This window comes from Lepidochelys olivacea (genome assembly GCF_965140295.1).
Source record: "Lepidochelys olivacea isolate rLepOli2 genome assembly, chromosome: 3".
In the NCBI taxonomy this organism is placed as follows: domain Eukaryota; kingdom Metazoa; phylum Chordata; order Testudines; family Cheloniidae; genus Lepidochelys; species Lepidochelys olivacea.
The window spans coordinates 1,027,558-1,035,728 of record NC_140413.1 but is presented as its reverse complement, the minus strand read 5'-3'; positions in this window follow the sequence as shown (position 1 = coordinate 1,035,728).

The window sequence follows — 8,171 nt, the reverse complement described above, 5'->3', positions numbered from 1 at the left end:
CCTGGAGGGCAGGTGTGTGCAGGGGTCTGGACACAGAGAATGGCCGACACCCTGTTTCCTGGCCACTGATGGCCTGGGCCCTTCCCCCTGCAAGGTGAGAGCTAAAGGGTTAGAGAACAAGGGGATCAGGTGCCCTCCTGGCCCGGGAAAGGGACAAAGCCCAGAGGAGGTGGGGCTGGAGGGTGAGGCAGTTTGGGGCTGGCTGGGACATGGAGAGAAGGGCAGACCTGGTTGTCTGGCTCACTGCCCCCAAAATGGACCCAGCTGAGGGGTCCTGTTCTCTGCACCTACAAGCTCTGTGTTAGACCATGTTCCTGTCGTCTAATAAACCTTCTGTTTTACTGGCTGGCTGAGAGTCCCGTCTGACGACGAAGTTGGGGGCAGGACCCTCTGGCTTCCGCAGGACCCAGCCTGAGCGGACTCGCTGTAGGAAGCACAGGGAGGGGCAGAGGAGGCTGAATGCTCCAAGGTCAGAGCCAGGTAGGTGGAAGCCGGATGAGCTTCTTGCCCTGCAGACAGGCTGCTCCCAGAGAGGAGGCTCCCCCAGAGTCCTGCCTGACTTCATGGGGAGCAGGTCCAGAGCATCGCCCGGGGACGCCGTGACAAGGGGTTTATGGGAAATGATGGGTGTGGACAGTGCAGGTTGCAGCGGGGGGTTGGGAGATGGGGCAGGTGGGTTTTCCGGGAGAAGGCAGGAGGGCTGGGTGGTGGCAGGGGAGTGGCGCAGGGAGGCAAAGGCGAGGGGACACTAGCAACAAGCCAGGAAATGAGCAACATGTGTCTGTTCCTGTTTGAAACGTCTCCAGGACGGGCCCCCGGCAGCCCCAGCTCCCTGCCCGGTCCCAGGGAACACCCCGCTATGCCCTTGGCTCTTCCCGAGGGCAGGCCCCATGGCCCCAGGACTCCCACGTGGAGCTCTAGGCCCCAGCACCCCCAGCTCTCTCCAGGGCCCAAGTGCGTCCTGACCCTGGCCCGAAAGCGGCCCCCTCAGGGCGGAATGCACCCAGTCAGGGTGACCGGTGATGGGGCAGCCTCTCCTCTTTATTAGCCAGCAGCTGGAGCCCGTCTGGCAGCCTGGCAGGATGCTCCAGTCAGAGCCCATGTTGGCACAAGCAACTGCCCCCTCGTCTTTGGCCCCCGCGTCCCCTTCTCTCCCAGGCCTGCGGGTCTCTGGGCGCCTGTCAGGAGCCCAGCTACAGACAGGCCTGGAGCCCGCTGGTGGCTTTCCCCCAGCTGCAGCCCAGCTGTTCCACCCCTTCCCCGCCTCGACTGCCAGCACAGCGTGCCCGCCCACCCGGGGGCATTAGCTCCTCCAGGGTGAGGGCAGAGCCTCTCACACTGCTGGGCTGATTCCAGCCCGGCCTCAGCCCCGTCCGGGGGAGAAAGGAATCCCTTCACACCGGGGCAGCAAAACACAGAGAATGGGGAAACTGAGTCATGCAACTTGCTCATTAAACTAGTACAAACATTCCCCCAGCCTGCCCCCGGCAGCCCCTCCACCCCCAGCTGGCCCCGCTCCCTAGCAGGAAGCTCACCCTGATACCAGGTTATATTTAGACTGCCAGGCAGAGCCTGGGTCCTGCAGCGGGTACAGTGTGTGTGCTCCAGACAGAGAACCCTCCGGCTCCCACCCAGGCACCCTGGAGCTGCTGAGTCGCCCACACCCCCAGTGCTGAGCAGAGCTGTCCTGGTCTAGCCCCCTACTCCCCCGCTGGCCTGTGGTGCCCAGCCTGTGCCCTGCAGACATGCTCCTGCCCCATGCTGAGTGCCAGGAAGGCGCCCAGGGCACAGTCCCAGCTGGCCTGTGGGGCAGGCTGCAGTCGGGGGCTGGCTGCCCTGTACTGTGCATGGCCCCCACTCACTGAGAGCAGCCCCCGCCCATGGAGCCTGGGAGCAGCAGGGGACACACCGGGTAGGGGGCACCCCTAGAGCATGGCGCCATGGTCCAGGGAGGCTGAGCGGGGGACCCCAGCAAAAAGTGAGAGAGCTCAGTCCCAGCCATGCGCTAGGGCCAACAGCCAGCCGGACCAGTGAGCCAGGGCGCTGGCCTCCTGCCCCCAGACTCCTGCCCCCCAGGGAGAACAGCCTGCCAGGGTGCCTGTTCCCTGCCCCCAGCCCCGAAGGGGGCAGTGACATGCCAGGGCATCTGTCCCCTGTCCCCAGACTCACCACCACCACCACAGGGGAGAATGGCCTGCCAGTCCCTGCTGTATTAATTGAGGTGGAATAAAGGGGCCAGATGTGTTAACAAAGTGCAAGCTGGTCTCCATATTGGAAGAGAAGGTTCAAGGTCTGGAGAAACAAGTATCGACCCTGCGTTGCATAAGAGAAACTGAAGATTTCCTGGACAGATGTCAGGATATGCTTCTACGGGCACAGCGTTCTGAAGATTCAGAGCAGGCTGCACATCGGGGACAGGAAGATGGTGAAGGAATTTGGCAGCATGTGACCTCCAGAAGAAGAAAGGGGAGCGTCCATGTACCAGCAGGGCAGATACAGGTAAGCAACCGTTTTCATGTTCTCTCCACAGGTACTAATGTGGAGAGTGGACTAGATGATACATCTGAGGGAAGGGAACAGAAGGAGACTCCGCCGATTGGAAGGCATGAGATACACTGTCCTAGGGATGGGGGTTCCACAACCACCGCTCCCAAGACGAGGAGGCGGGTGGTGGTGGTCGGGGACTCTCTCCTCAGGGGGACTGAGTCATCTATCTGCCGCCCCAACCAGGAAAACCGAGAAGTCTGCTGCTTGCCAGGAGCTAGGATTCACAATGTGACGGTGTCACGGAGTCCCCGGGCGATGCTCTGGAACTGCTCCCCATGAAGCCAGGCAGGACTCTGGGGCAGTCGTCTTTCTGTGAGCAGCCTGTCTGCAGGACACACAGCTCACCCAGCTTCCACCTTCCTGGGTCTGACCCTGGAGCATTCAGCCTCCTCTGCCCCTCCGTGCGCTTCCCACAGTGAGTCCGCCCAGGCGGGGTCCTGGGGAAGCCAGAGGGTCCTGCCCCCCAACTCCGCAGTCAGACGTGATTCTCAGCCAGCCAGTAAAACAGAAGGTTTATTAGATGACAGGAACATGGTCTAACACAGAGCTTGCAGGTGCAGAGAACGGGACCCCTCAGCTGGGTCCATTTTGGGGGCAGTGAGCCAGACAACCACGTCTGTCCTTCACTCCATGTCCCAGCCAGCCCCAAACTTAAACCGTCTCCAGCCCCTCCTCCTCTGGGCTTTGTTCCTTTCCCGGCCAGGAGGGCACCTGATTCCTTTGTTCTCCAACCCCTTTAGCTCTCACCTGGCAGGGGGGAAGGGCCCAGGCCATCAGTGGCCAGGAAACAGGGTGTCGGCCATTCTCTGTGTCCAGACCCCTGCACACACCTGCCCTCTAGGGCTCTGCAATGATCACACACCCTTACCCCACCCCCTAGATACTTTAGAACTGCATAGGGGAAACTGAGGCACCCCCACATTATTCAGAGGAAACATTAAGAACAGTCCCACTTCGTCACAGACGGAGAGACTGCCGAGACTCATCAAGCCCTCGGATCGCTGCCCCTTCCTGCTTCTCCATGTGGGCACCAATGACACTGCCAAGAATGACCTTGAGCGGATCACTGCGGACTACGTGGCTCTGGGAAGAAGGATAAAGGAGTTTGAGGCGCAAGTGGTGTTCTCGTCCATCCTCCCTGTGGAAGGAAAAGGCCGGGGTAGAGACCGTCGAATGGTGGTAGTCAACGAATGGCTATGCAGGTGGTGTCGGAGAGAAGGCTTTGGGTTCTTTGACCATGGGATGGTGTTCCAAGGAGGAGTGCTGGGCAGAGACGGGCTCCACCTAACGAAGAGAGGGAAGAGCATCTTTGCAAGCAGGCTGGCTAACCGAGTGAGGAGGGCTTTAAACTAGGTTCACCGGGGGAAGGAGACCAAAGCCCTGAGGTAAGTGGGATACCGGAAGGAAACACGAGCAGGAGCGCGCAAGAGGGCAGGGCTCCTGCCTCATACTAAGAAAGAGGGGCGATCAGCGAGTTATCTCAAGTGCCTATACACAAATGCAAGAAGCCTGGGAAACAAGCAGGGAGAACTGGAAGTCCTGGCAAAGTCAAGGAATTATGATGTGATTGGAATAACAGAGACTTGGTGGGATAACTCACATGATTGGAGTACTGTCATGGATGGATATAAACTGTTCAGGAAGCACAGGCAGGGCAGAAAAGGTGGGGGAGTTGCATTGTATGTAAGGGAGCAGTATGACTGCTCAGAGCTCCGGTATGAAACTGCAGAAAAACCTGAGTGTCTCTGGATTAAGTTTAGAAGCGTGAGCAACAAGGCTGATGTCGTGGTGGGAGTCTACTATAGACCACCAGACCAGGGGGATGAGGTGGACGAGGCTTTCTTACGGCAACTCGCAGAAGCTACTAGATCGCAGGCCCTGGTTCTCATGGGAGACTTCAATCACCCTGATATCTGCTGGGAGAGCAATACAGCGGTGCACAGACAATCCAGGAAGTCTTTGGAAAGTGTAGGGGACAATTTCCTGTTGCAAGAACTAGGGGCAAGCTCTTCTTGACCTGCTGCTCACAAACCAGGAAGAATTAGTAGGGGAAGCTAAAGAGGATGGGAACCTGGGAAGCAGTGACCATGAGATGGTCGAGTTCAGGATCCTGACACAGGGAAGAAAGGAGAGCAGCAGAATACTGACCCTGGACTTCAGAAAAGCAGACTTTGACTCCCTCAGGGAACTGATGGGCAGGATCCCTTGGGAGAATAACATGAGGGGGAAAGGAGTCCAGGAGAGTGGGCTGTATTTTAAAGAATCCTTATTATCGTTACAGGGACAAACCATCCCGATGTGTAGAAAGAATAGTAAATATGGCAGGCAACCAGCTCGGCTTCACAGTGAAATCCTTGCTGATCTTGAACACAAAAAAGAAGCTTACAAGAAGTGGAAGATTGGACAAATGACCAGGGAAGAGTATAAAAATATTGCACAGGCATGCAGGAGTGAAATCAGGAAGCCCAAATCACACCTGGAGTTGCAGCTAGCAAGAGATGTTAAGAGTAACAAGAAGGGTTTCTTCAGGTATGTTGGCAACAAGAAGAAAGCCAAGGAAAGTGTGGGCCCCTTACTGAATAAGGGAAGCAACCTAGTGACAGAGGATGTGGAAAAAGCTAATGTACTCAATGCTTTTTTTGCCTCTCTTCACGAACAAGGTCAGCTCCCAGACTGCTGCATTGGGCATCACAGCATGGGGAGGAGGTGGCCAGCCCTCTGTGAAGGAAGAAGTGGTTCACAACTATTTAGAAAAGCTGGACGAGCACAAGTCCATGGGGCTGGATCCGAGAGTGCTAAAGGAGTTGGCAGATGCGATTGCAGAGCCATTGGCCATTATCTTTGAAAACTCATGGCGATCGGGGGAAGTCCCGGATGACTGGAAAAAGGCTAATGTAGTGCCCATCTTTAAAAAACGGAAGAAGGAGGATCCTGGGAACTACAGGCCAGTCAGCCTCACCTCAGTCCCTGGAAAAATCATGGAGCAGGTCCTCAAGGAATCAATTCTGAAGTGCTTAGAGGAGAGGAAAGTGATCAGGAACAGTCAGCATGGATTCACCAAGGGCAAGTCATGCCTGACTAACCTGATTGCCTTCTATGACAGGATAACTGGCTCTGTGGATGAGGAGAAAGCTGTGGATGTGTTATTCCTTGACTTTAGCAAAGCTTTTGACACGGTCTCCCACAGTATTCTTGTCAGCAAGTTAAGGAAGTATGGGCTGGATGAATGCACTATAAGGTGGGTAGAAAGCTGGCTAGATTGTCGGGCTCAACGGGTAGTGATCAATGGCTCCATGTCTAGTTGGCAGCCGGTATCAAGTGGAGTGCCCCAGGGGTCGGTCCTGGGGCCGGTTTTGTTCAATATCTTCATAAATGATCTGGAGGATGGTGTGGATTGCACCCTCAGCAAGTTTGCAGATGACACTAAACTGGGAGGAGAGGTAGATACGCTGGAGGGCAGGGATAGGATACAGAGGGCCCTCGACAAATTAGAGGATTGGGCCAAAAGAAATCTGATGAGGTTCAACAAGGACAAATGCACAGTCCTGCACTTAGGATGGAAGAACCCAATGCACCGCTACAGACTAGGGACCGAATGGCTCGGCAGCAGTTCTGTGGAAAAGGACCTAGGGGTGACAGTGGACGAGAAGCTGGATATGAGTCAGCAGTGTGCCCTTGTTGCCAAGAAGGCCAATGGCATTTTGGGCTGTATAAGTAGGGGCATAGCGAGCAGATCGAGGGACGTGATCGTTCCCCTCTATTCGACATTGGTGAGGCCTCATCTGGAGTACTGTGTCCAGTTTTGGGCCCCACACTACAAGAAGGATGTGGAAAAATTGGAAAGAGTCCAGCAGAGGCCAACAAAAATGATGAGGGGACTGGAACACATGACTTATGAGGAGAGGCTGAGGGAACTGGCATTATTCAGTCTGCGGAAGAGAAGAATGAGGGGGGATTTGATAGCTGCTTTCAACTACCTGAAAGGGGGTTCCAGAGAGGATGGATCTAGACTGGTTTCAGAGTAACAGCCGTGTTAGTCTGTATCCGCAAAAAGAAAAGGAGGACTTGTGGCACCTTAGAGACTAACCAATTTATTAGAGCATAAGCTTTCGTGAGCTACAGCTCACTTCCTCAGATGTTCTCAGTGGTAGCAGAAGACAGAACGAGGAGTAATGGTCTCAAGTTGCAGTGGGGGAGGTTTAGATTGGATATTAGGAAAAACTTTTTCACTAAGAGGGTGGTGAAACACTGGAATGCGTTGCCTAGGGAGGTGGTGGAATCTCCTTCCTTAGAAGTTTTTAAGGTCAGGCTTGACAAATCCCTGGCTGGGATGATTTAGTTGGGGATTGGTCCTGCTTTGAGCAGGGGGTTGGATTAGATGACCTCCTGAGGTCCCTTCTGTCACGGAGTGTGGGGGAGTCTGGGCCCTGCACCCCTCTTCCTGGGATCCACTGAGACTCTCAGCCAGCCAGTAAAACAGAAGGTTTATTGGACAACAGGAACACAGTCTCAAGCAGAGCTTGTGGGTACCCCCAGGACCCCTCAGTCAAGTCCTTCTGGGGGAGCAGGGAGCTTAGACCCCAGCCCTGGGGTTCCCTGTGTTCCTCCACCCAGCCCCAAACTGAAACTAAACCCCCCCAGCAGGCTCTCTCCTGCAGCCTGTCTTCACATTCCTGGGCAGAGGTGTCACCTCCCGCTCCCCGTCCTGGCTCAGGTTACAGGCTCTCAGGTCTCCCATCCCCAGGGCACATTCCCAGGTCAACACTCCCCCCTCCCTGCTGCGTCACATCCTCACACCTTCCAACCCTGATAGTCTATGATTCTATGATTCAGTCCTTCAAGATTCATAGAATCATAGACTATCAGGGTTGGAAGGGACCCCAGAAGGTCATCTAGTCCAACCCCCTGCTCGAAGCAGGACCAATTCCCAGTTAAATCATCCCAGCCAGGGCTTTGTCAAGCCTGACCTGGCTGCGATGATTTAGTTGGGGTTGGTCCTGCTGTGAGCAGGGGGTTGGACTAGATGACCTTCTGGGGTCCCTTCCAACCCTGATAGTCTATGATTCTATGACCCGGCCCCCATCCAGGCCTGACCTGGGGGGAACAAGGCCCAGGGCTTGGTAGCTAGAGGGGTCTGTGACCCCGCCCGTAACAACCTCTGATTAACGAACAGCCGGTGGGCCCCAGCGACAGGCTTTGCACTGTCTGAAGTGAGCCTTTCAGTGCCCCCTTGGCCCGGGGCAGTTGTACAAGGCCCCCGATGGTCTGGGAGCCGCTCATGCCCACTCCTGGGCACAGAGAAGGCGGCAGCCAAGCTGGGCTCGAGCCGGCTGGGGCTGGGGTTACAGCCCTGACCCCGTCTCCTCGCACACACAGGCCAAAGCTGCCCGGGCCGAGCAGAGCCCAGCGATGGGGGATGCGGCATCTGGCTCTGCCAGGGACTCGCCCTGGCAGCCTTGCTGCAGGACAAACCCTGGCCCAGCCGAGAGCCGCAACTCACCCAGTGCCAGGCTGGCCAGAGCCCCGCCTGAACCTGCCTCCCACTGCCCAGGGGCTCCAGCCCTGCGGCAGGCAACGGCCGGCTACACCCCACGCCCAGTAGCCGGGGAAACGCCAGAGCTGGG